At 50.5% G+C, this 11,115-nt stretch overlaps 1 protein-coding gene across 1 annotated transcript in view; it reads left to right on the top strand.

Moving 5' to 3' along the window:
- Positions 1-9,576: 9,576 nt before the first annotated feature.
- IL21R (interleukin 21 receptor) overlaps positions 9,577-11,115 on the top strand; it is a 27,081-nt gene continuing 25,542 nt past the window's right edge. The window contains 1 exon segment of the mRNA XM_032842634.1: positions 9,577-9,637. The gene's annotated coding sequence lies outside the window, so the exon portion shown is untranslated.

Raw genomic sequence — 11,115 nt, 5'->3', positions numbered from 1 at the left:
ACCAAACGTGGCATGTCGATTGGATACATTGTTGCAAAATTCACATTACTTTACATTATAATACTATTATTGCAGTAGAATGTTATTCGGCAACACATAGGAATGAAATGCACACTACAACAGGAATGAACCTCAAACACATTACACTAAGTAAAAGAAACCAGACACAAAAGGCCACATCCCACATGCAAAATTCAATTTATATGAAATACCCAGAAAAGGAAAAGGAAGTCAGTATAGACAGAAGGAAGATTAGCTGGGCCAGGAGGGGGAATGGGATTGATTACAGATGGACACAAGGGATCTGTCTGGAAATGTTCTAAAACTGGGTCGTGGTGATGACGGAGTCTGAACTCCCTAAAAATCATTGATTTGTGTGCCTTCAATGGCTAGAGTTTATGCTATGTAAATTATGCCTTTAATAAGGCTGTTAAAATAAAAATAAAAAAGAGGAAACGAGCTGAAGGAGGGGTTCTCTCAATTATTTTTTTTCCCCAGTAGGTCTTTGGCTAAAATGCAAATTTAACCACTTCCTCCCCATTGACCAGCTCTGAATACTAGTGGGGGCTGGGACGGGTGTCTGGAGGTCTTATCACACCCTCCTTCTGGGACTTTGGGGGCCATGCTTGTAAGCTACACCCAGACCCAAAGAGCCCCCTCAAGGGACCCTACCCTCAACACAGATCTAGATCTGAGGGGGGTCATGGTCAACCCCATGGACAAGGCAGCTTCAGTTTCCACCTCCAAAATCATCTACTTTTTAAACACAAGGAGTTGAGTGACTTCCGCTGCACCTGACCTGCTCCCTAAGTCACCGCCCCGAGCGCTTTCTTGAAAATGTACATTGGATTAAACCACCCCTCTGATGAAAACCTCAGATGACTTCCCATAACCCTGGGAACCAAATCTACCTTCCTTGCCGTCCTGCCAGGTCCCACGCGGTGCGCGCGCACTCTGTGACTTCTGGCCAGCCCCCTGTATTCCTTAGCTTGGTGGCTCTGCTCCACTGCACTGCTCCCAAGGTCCTGGAGCCAGCCCCATTCCTTCCTGCCTCAGTGCCTTTGTACTTGTAGTGCTGTCTGCCTAAAATGTTTCCACGATGGCAGGGTCCTTTCTGTCCTCCAGCCTGCCCCTAAATGTTCCTGCCTTGACCTCACATCGGTTTTCTATGACACTTAGTACACTTCACATTTCGTCTGTCCGTTAGTTCTTTTTGTCTGTCTCTCTCCATTAGAATACAGGCCGCACGAGGGCTGTCACTTGTGTATATTTCTGTGGGGTACCCCGAGTACATAGCCAAGGGCTGACTCAGTATTGTTGGGCAGAAGGCAGGGAGGGGGAGAGCGGATGGCCTGCTGGGCGAGTGGATAGAAGAGTGGATGTGTGGGTAGGTGGGTGAATGGGTGGGTGGAAAGAATGGTGGGGAGGCAGGAGGGATCGACTATCCTTGGGTTAACGTACATCCAGAAGCAGTGTAGTGAGTCATTAAGAATATATGCTTGGGAGCCCGAAGTCTGAGTTCAAATCCCAACTCTACCACTCACCAGCTGTGTGACCTTGGACAAGTCATTTGCCCTCTCTGAGCCTCAACTTCCTTCTCTGTAAAATAGGGACGAGGACGATGATGAGGTTTTTCAAAAAGATTTATTTATTTATTTAGCCAGGCAGAGGGAGAGGGAGACTCTGCAGCAGACTCTGTGATCCGCACCCAATGTAGGACTTGATCCCATGATGCTGAGATCACCACCTGAGCCAAAACCAAAAGTCAGATGCTTAACTGAATGTGTCACCCAGGCACCCCCAGTGATGAGTTTTGAGTGAGATGATGTATCTTTAAAGGCTTTAAAAATCCTGGCACAGGGGCGCCCAGCTGGCTTAGTTGATGGAGCATGAAGCTCTTGATCTCAGGGTTGTGGGTTCGAGTCCCACGTTGGGGCTTTCATTTTATTAATAAAATAATTAATAAAATTAAAAAGATTTTAAATTTAAAAAATGGGCTTTTATTTTTTAAGATTATTTTAAAAATAAAATAAAAATTTAGAAAAAACAACCCTGACACAGAGTAATCTCAGCAAATTTTAGCTCCATTGTACTTCTCCTTGATCTTCAACCACCCAGATTCCTCTGCAACAGTATCATAAAACTCACCCTGAAGATCAAGAGAAAGAAAAGAAAAACAAAAGCTGGCTTCCTCCCAGCACTGGTTCTCTGGAGAACATGAGATATTTCAGCAGTGAGGGAGAGAATTTCTATAGGGCAAACATCCTTCAAATCAGCCACAGGGGAATTTGTACCAAGTTCCTCAAAAACAGCTAGAAAAAGGAAAAAAAAAAAAAAATAGAAGAAATAGTAGCAAGATGCTTTCTCTTTTCCTTTGGAGCACTCATGTGGGTTAGCTGTAAATTGTTTCCCAAAAATGAGTCAGCTGGGGAGAGATGGCTCGCACGTTTGAGCCAACCTGTATCATCCCAATGGTGCAAATGAGTCCCCATCCCCTCGGTAACATTTTGTCCTGGTTTGGCCCCATTTTCACAGCCTGGTGCAGGCTTAGGAATGAGATACCCCAGGATCCAATCCCCACATGGCACTTCTTAGCTTGAAGTCACTTCTGAGCTAAGAAGCTTCTTAGCCTCTTAATGATGTTTCCTTTCTCTGAGCTTTGTTTTCTTCGTCTGTAAAATGGGAGAACAGTCTTGTTTGCCTCACAGGGTTTGTGGGATAAAATGAGATCGTGTAGGTGCTTTAAAAATGCAAGATCGTAAAAGTAGTGATGGTAGTTAAGTTCTCTTGCTCGCCCTCTGAGGCTGCTGGGTATGAGTTTGCTGGATTTTCTCCCCTGATGTCTTAAATATCCACCAGAGAGAGACATCTAACCCTTTCATGGGCCCCTCTGGCCTGTCAGCAAGATGGAAACTCTTTTGGGAATTTCTTTTATCATGTGCTCAAAAAGGCTGCCCTCTCCTCTGGGCTAGATGTCTGCGCTTGACATCTGGGGGAAAGGAAGCACTCGGAGAGGTGATGTGAGGTGCCCGAGGGACTGTCTTCTCAAGGGCATGGAGTCAGGGTCCTGCTCCCTGCAGCCCTGGAGCAGCAAGCTAGATTCAAATGAAAGGGAGTCAGGAGAGTCTGGGACGGAGTTCCAAGTTCAGACCCCTCCTGTGTGCCAGGCAGGCAGTGTGCCCACGTGAAGCATGGGACCTCTGCGAGTCTCTGCCCTGGGCCCTCGGTCTTCTCTCTGAGCTGAGAGTTGGGCTCTGAGGACCCCCGGGGTCCCCTGGGTCCCCTTACACCACCCCTGCACCCCTCTGAGCCTTGGCGTCCACATCTGTGGGAAGCGGTGGCTCCCAGGCCCTGACTGCCTCTCTCATAGGTCATGCCGTGAGGCCTCGAGGCCTTGTGGTGGCCCCAAATGTCTTCCTAGCAGGTGACCTTTGGTAATCAGAGCGCTCCGCCTGGGGCGCGGCCCCCTCCCACTGCTTTCTCACTCCCCTGGGGCGGGGCCAGCGGCTCTGTGGGCGGGGCCTGCGGGGAGCGGCTCACCACATCCTCCTCTTTCTCCCCGCCCTGCACACGAGGCCGGGGAGGCAGCTACACTCTGACAAACCCACCCGGGCCTCTCTGCCGAGTGAACCACGGGCTCCGGGGTCTGACTGTGTGCTGGCTTCTCCCTGAGCGGGACTGACAGCCACAGGGCCGTCTGTCTGCCTGCCTGCCGGCCTGGCCACCAGCCGCTTTGCTTGACTTCCCGCATCTGTCTGTCTGCCTGCCTGATCAGCCCTTGTCGCCTGTGTCCCCTCCCTGGTGCAGCCGATTGGTCTCTTACCTCAGCCTCTGCCTTCTGATCTCTCCGGGATGTGACCGGCCTTTGCCCCATGGTGGCTCCCTCTGTGTGGCCCGCCTGCCTGGAGCCTGGCTGCCATCCCTCAGGGTGACAGGTCCTATGCTTGTCTGGCTGGTGACTCCAGGCCAGGCTGTGGATCCCCACCCCCTAACCCTGCCTGTTCCTGCTAATTCTCGTCCCCCATCCCCACGCCGAGCCTAGCTGCCACCCCCTGGGAGCCCACTGGATTGCCCTGCGCACACAGAATGGATTTCTGAGGGAGAAGCTGGAACAGCAGGTAACAGCTCCAACCATTGTCTTCTGTGGGGACCTGGCATCTTCTCTGCCCGAGGTGGGAGGTCCTGGAGGGGTTTCACCCTCATCACAGCTGGGAGAGTGAGACCAGCAGGGTTGGGGCTGGAGTCTTCTGTTGTGCACCACACAGGATGACCACAGGGTCTTTCTGTGGGTCTGCAGGGGGCCTGGAGGTAGGGACATGGCTGAGAGGACCCCCTGAGCTGTCTGTGGAAACCAGCCTCCAGAAGGGAGGGGTTGGGGAAGGAAAACCGATCCCAAACATGGTTTTGGGCAGCTGAGGAGGGCAGAATGGGTACGGGTGAAATGATGGCATGGCATGGCGCCTCTAGGGGGCCCAGTTTGGGGGGGGAGGGGTAGAGATTTTGGACCGGGTTCCATGTTTTAGCTATTTTATGTCATCGAACCCCTCAAAACGGGTTGGTGTACCCATTTCATAGAGAAAGAATGAGGTCTGGATCTGAGAGGCAGAGCGATTTTCCCAAGGTGACTCACCCGTGCGTAGAGGGGTGGGCAGGCAACTCGGAGGCTGACCTTGTCCTCCATACTGTCTCTTTCTCACGAAAGCCCAGGGGATGGACCCATGGAGGAGAGGGGAGCTGGGGGCAGGGGGCGGTGGTGAGGCTGAGCCCTGAAGCATGGGTTGAATAGTGACCTGTGGAAAGGAGGGGAGGGAAGGACAGACACTTTCCGGGCAGAGCAGGGCAGAGCAGCTGGGGGAGTGAAGGCTTCTGGTGGGGATGTTGGGCCTGCGGAAGGAATGGTCAGTGCTGCTCAGTGGGAGCAGGGACCCAGGGCAGGGGGCATTAAAAAGCAGGGGCTGCTCCTGGGAAGACATCTGCGTTCCCCTGGGGGAAAAGAAGCGTGGGGATTTTAGAAGCGCCTTGTGGAGTGGGGGTGGGGAGGTGGAAACCTGGCGGGTTCAAAAGCCAGCCACGCGACTCCCTAGCTGGGTGAATGAGGGCAAGTCTCTGGGCTTCATCCTGCCTTGTGGAGTCTCAGTTTTCCCATCTGTAAAATGGGGATGAAACATTTCTATTCTCGTGGGACTAGTTGTGAGGATTGGAGGGCATAAGAACATGAAAGATGGAGGTCTGCCCAGGAAGGCAGCTTGTAACCACAAGGAACCTGGAGCCCATGGCAGAGAAGGTCAGTCTCCAAGAGCGGAAGAGGGTGCAGAGACATATTCAGGAACCTGCAGTCTTTCCTCCTGCAGCCTCTATGGTTCTGTTGTCTCCCCCAACCCCAGCCCCCGCCCTAGGGCTCAGCACGCTGCTGACACCTGAGGATCTCCCACTATCCTTACATCAGCTGAGGCCGAGAGCCTCATTCTGCCCATTTCACAGATGAGAAGATTGAGGATCCCAGGTCACCTGTGGCCATGAGATGCGGAGTTACGCTTGGTCCCCCGGTCTACTTGACGGCAGGGCCACACATTCCGGGCAGGGTCGCATAGAAGCAAGACTCTCAGCCTTGAGGGCCCTTCTGAGAGGGGGTTGGGCAGGCTTCAGAGGGACAGCCCGGATCACCTGCTCCCCGTGGTGGGCTCAGCAGAGTCCTACCCACTCCACACCTGGCACGGTGTCTGGAATCCTCACCATCCCACAGGGGAGGGAAAATCCAGGGCCAGGAGAGGTGGGGGGAACAAGACAAGGGCCGAGCCCTGGGCTCCCACCTGCCCAGTGAGGGGTGGGGGTGGGGGTTGGAGGCCATAATGGGCTTGCGGGGCAGTGGGTGGGGGCAGGGAGAGGAAGTGGAAGGAGGCAAAGGCACCAGAGGCTTTGGGAGGCACCACTTTTCTTCCTGGTGCCTGAAAAATGAATGAATGAAAGGAAGAAGGCATCCTTGACTCAAGGGAGGAGAGCCAGTGCCTTCGAAATGCGTGCAGGCAGGAGTGATGCCTGGGATGTCCCCGTGGTCGGGTCAGGGGTGCGGGACCCCGGGGTACCAGCCACACCGCTGGTGGGATTTGGGCCTATGGAGTCAGCCAGGACGAGACAGAGACCCAGATTCACCCCATGGTTCCTGTGTGACCTTGAGTGAGCCACACAACGTCTCTGAGCCTCCCTTTCCCCATCTGTAACATCCATTTCCGGTTTGTTGGGAGGTTTTATTCTACGTGATTTTTTTTAAGCATCTGCTCTTGTAGCAGGCACTGTCCCAGGTCCTGGGGAGTCAGTGGCGCAGACGCACAGGGCCAACGCTGTGAGGAGGGGAAGGGGGCTCAGCCCTGGCTCACAAGAAATAGTAGCAATTATGTTTTACATGAAATGTTGCTGGTCATAGCTGTCTTGTTATTCGCCAGAACACAGGGCATGGTGTCTGGCTCATGCTAAGCCCTTAGGGAGCGAAAGTTCTTGTGGTGATCCTACTCTCCCTTTCACAGCTGGGGAAACTGAGGCTCAGAGAGGGGTAGGGTTTTCAGGGTCACCCAGGGAGTCTTTCACAAGCAGAGGGAAGGAGGCTGTGAAGACAGGAGGAACAAACCCTTCAAGGAGGAGGGTCATCTGCTTCTCCCATCTTTGACAAAATGTGGGGGTGGGGCCCCTCTCTGCCACCCCCCCTCGGGCCCCACCTCCACCCCCCCCGGCTCACAGGTGCCACCCCCCCCACTCCTTGCTCTGGCGTCTGGCCAAAGGGACTTTTTACGACAGCTCATATGCAAGATCTGAGTAAACTTGGAACTTCTGAACCGTCCTGAGAATATTCCCCAGGGTGCAGGCAGGGGCCCCCCCTGAGGTCCCCCAGTGGCTGGGACACCTGCTGCAGGGGCCTAGCCTGCTGGTCCCCCAGCCCCCAAGAAGGGTCCAGCCACCCGAATGATCCCCAGCCTGGCTCCCTGCTCAGGCGCTGGTCCTTCCTCACTGAGTGACCATAGGCAAGGCGCTGGACCTCTCTGGGCTTCTCCTTTCCTCATCTGCCAAGAGGGCTTGAGGATGTAGATTGGGACCAGGGACTGCAGAGCTTCTCCGGTAGGAATCCATGACACTCATTCTACTTGGCTAGCCTGAGGGCAGGCTGGCGGGGTCCTGCTGGGTGGGGGTGGAGGGAATAGAAGGCAGGCTGCCAGCCCTGTCCCAACCCCTCACCTCGCGGCCACAAGCATTCCTTCTTCCTCTGCCTTCCAGTTAGCCCGTCCTGGTCTGGGGGTGAGGGGGCTGGAGGGAGGGGTGTCTAGAGGAGCCGAGAGGGGCTATGCAGGCCAGGAGAAGTCCCCGTAGGAAAGGCTTGTTCAGGCTAGGGAGGGAGAGACAGACAGGTGTCACAGGCTGAGGTTGGGATAGGACATTCCCCTCGTGTTCAACCTCTACTGACTAAGCTCTGACCCCACGGTCCTGGCTCACCAGGGCTCAGACACCCACAATCCACCCCTTGCCACTGGCAAAATAAAAAAAAAAAAAAAAAACACTTGTAAGAAGCAAGTAACCTTCCCCACACACCTGCAGTATGCCCGCCTCACACTCCCTCGGCCAGGCCAGGGCACTGCCCCATTCTATAGGCGAGGAAAACTGAGCCCCAAACAGAGGGAGAGATACGCCTAAGGGTCCACTATGGGTTAGTGGGAGAGCCTCCTTTCTGATCGAGGGCTACCAGGCTGATTCTTCCCCAGCCTGAGAGCTCTTGCTTGGCTAAGAAGGTTCTGTGGGACCCCGGGCAGCCCACCGTCCTTCACTGAAAGTTCCTGTTACTGTTCTGATGACAGCAGTCATGACTGCTCAGATCCTTGGAGCTGAGGGTGTTGCTTGGGGTGGAGGGAAGTTCCCGAGGACTGTGTGTGATGGAGCTGATGGGGAAACTAAGGTCTCTCGGTGGGAGTGGGGGGCTGCCTGTGGGCCTTCTCCTTGTATGACTGAACACAGCAATTCTTTTTTTTTTTTTTTTAAGATTTTACTTATTTTTTTGAGAGAGGGAGAACAAGCAGTGAGGAGGGGCAGAGGGGAAGAGAAAGAGAGAGAAAAAGACTCTTCTGAGCAAGAAGCCCGATGCTGTGGGGCTCGATTCCAGGACCCGAGCCAAAGGCAAACACTTAACCAACTGAAGCACCCGGGCGCCCCAGGACACAGCCATTCTTAGCTTTGTCCTTTCATTTACCATTCCCCTAGCTACTCACTGAGCACCTGCTGTGCTCCAGGGCCCACTCCACGCAATACGGATACTTTCTTTTGTGAGTGAAACAGACAAATTTCCCTGCCTCTGGGAGCTCATGCTCCATGATGGAGACAGATCATAAACACAAACACTTACTAAACTAATTCCAATGTCACAACTGCGAGGAAGGAAGCAAAGGGATGTGTGGCCCAGAGAATTGCAGAGGACACGTGGTGATTGCCTCCTTGAGAAGGCGACATAGAAGTCGAAACCAGAGGATGAGAAAGCAAAGAAGCACAAGGAAGAATGTTCTAGACAGAGGGAATGGCATGTGCGAAGGTCCTGTGGTAGAGCAGTGAAGCTTTTATCCTTATCAAGTACATCAAGATCCTCAGTGCACCAAATTTAAGAAAGAGGAGTCAAGAAGAATAACATTGGCCAAAACCCATTGCATGGTTTTTAACATTGAAAGTAGGCTTCAAAATCCATTATGATAGAAAGTATCTGCTTCATTTAGTCAGTCATGTAACAGAAGCTTTGTGCATCTGCTGGGTGTCAGGAGCTGGTTAACCACTGGCGATTCAGCAGTAACCAAGAGACACATGGTCCCCGCCGGGCTGTTGGTCAGAATGTTGCTGAAAACACCCCGAGCAGTGTGCTCTGGTGGAGGGATAGACCCCAGAGGAAAGAGTGACTCATACTCTTTGTTCGGAGAGCTTGAAGACTGACAGAAGAGACGTCATTTGAACTTGATTTTGAAGACTGAGTGGGAGGCTGGCTGGCCACCACAGACCGTAGGGAGTTCTGGTGGCTGAAAGGACACGTGCTAAGGTGTGGAAGCGGGGTGAACGGGGACGTTGGGGAAATTGTCGGGCATCTGGTATACCTAGAGTCCAGGATGGGTCCTGGAGGTCAGAGGGAATGTTGGGGGCCAGATCCTGAAAAGTCTTGAATGCTAGGCGAAGGGATTTGAGGTCTTCTCTGAAGGGCAGTGGGGAGGCACAGAATGACCCAGCTGCGATGAGGACTGAGTTGGAGGTGCCCCAGCTGGACACTGGAGAGATCAGGGAGGAGACAAGCAGGAAGGTAGGTGGGCAGAAGTCCCTGAAGACCAGGGGTAAACTGGGAGCCCTTTCTTCTGAGTTCCCTCTTGGGAAGTCCCTCAGTCTTGACACTTCCCCTTCTGGCGACCTATTGGCTCTTGTTTCTGGCATGGCTGGGGAGTCCCTCTTCACCCACCTCATTTCTTCTTGGTCCCTGTGGGAAACGGGCCATTTTGTTTTTACCGCACTCCTGCCTTACCTTTCACTTTCAAGCCCCAATCCCCGCCCAAGTCCCACAGGAGATGATGATTGACCTGACACACTCAACATTCCTGTTCCTGAATCATCCTTGAGGGAAAGAAGACACAGGGTAACCAAAGCTTGGGTTCTTTCCAGTTTGGGGTGGTTGTAAATAAGGCTGCTGTGAACTCCTCGGCACACGTCTGCTTATGTACAGATGTATGTGTTTCTCTTCGATGCGTGGCCTGGACGTGGGATTCTGTTCAGCAGAAGTGTTCCAAACAGTTACACACGGAGAATAAATTTGCATTTTCTTGATGAGTCATGTTTTTAAGCACCTTTTACTATGTTTCTCGGCTATTTAGATGTCTTCTTTGGTGAAATGTCTCTTTAAGTTTTTCATCCCTCTTTTCAAAATTGAGTTTTGTGTTGTTTATTGTTGTTTTGTAGGAGCTCTTTATATATGCTGGATACAGATATAGATTTAGATATAAATTTTATGTATATTATAGATATATATAAAATCTATATATAACATATTTTATAATTTTATATATTATGTATATTATAAATAACTACATAAAATATAGAGATTGCATATAGTTATATAAAAGAAACACACAGACACAGATTTATAGAAACAGATACAATCTCTTCCCATTTCAGTTTCTTTTCTATCTTCTTAATGAAATCTTTTTGTGGACAAAAATTCTTAATTTTAATGAGGTTCAATCTATCAGACTTTTTCTTTACAGCTTAAGCTTTCTATGTGCTGTTTAACAAGTGTTGTCTGCCCTAAGGTCATGAAAATATTATCCTCTGTTTACTTCTAGGAGCTTTATTGTTTTACCTCTGACATAAAGTCCACAAAATATCTGGTTGGTTTTTATGTGTGATGTGAAGCGGAGGGTCAAGATTTCTTTTTTCCCATATGAATATCCAATTAATCTTACCATCTTTTAAAATTTTTTTTAAATCATGCTTTTCCCCCATGACTTCGCAGTAGTGCCTTTGTTGAAAATCAAGTGAGGATAAATGAGTCTATTTCCGACCTCAGTTCTTTTCCATTGCAACAATGTTTATTTTTCCTGGCAACAATGCCATATTATTTGTCTGAATTCATCTCAGTTCTTTGCATTTCACTATACATTTTCACACTGGCTTGTCAGTTTCCACCAAAGGAAATTTTGCTGGGGATTTTCTTGAAACTTGAGATTTCTTTGAAACTTCATTTCTATTTGGGGAGAACAGACATCTTTAAAATATGAAATTTTCTAATTCATGAAAATGTATGTTCCTCTATTTACCTGTCTCTAAAAATCTTACTGGCATCTTGTAGGTCTGTGCAGAGGTCCCGTGCATCTTTCACTAGAGCTCATTAGAGCATTTGATTTTTTTATGCTAATGCAAATTGTATTATTTTTAAGTTTTCATGTTTGTTCTTGGTATCTAGAAATGCAATAGATTTTCTTCACACTTTATTAACTTTGTTAGCTCTTTCTTCCTTCCTCCCTTTCTTTCTTCCTTCCTTCCTTCCTTCCTTCCTTCCTTCCTTTCTTTCTTTCTTTCTTTCTTTCTTTCTTTCTTTCTTTCTTTCTTTCTTTCTTT

Source organism: Lontra canadensis, unplaced genomic scaffold (assembly GCF_010015895.1).
Source record: "Lontra canadensis isolate GAN:19392208 unplaced genomic scaffold, GSC_riverotter_1.0 scaffold132, whole genome shotgun sequence".
Classification (NCBI taxonomy): Eukaryota; Metazoa; Chordata; class Mammalia; order Carnivora; family Mustelidae; genus Lontra; species Lontra canadensis.
The sequence above is the reverse complement of the archived record's forward strand: the minus strand, read 5'-3'. Positions and strand labels throughout refer to the sequence as shown.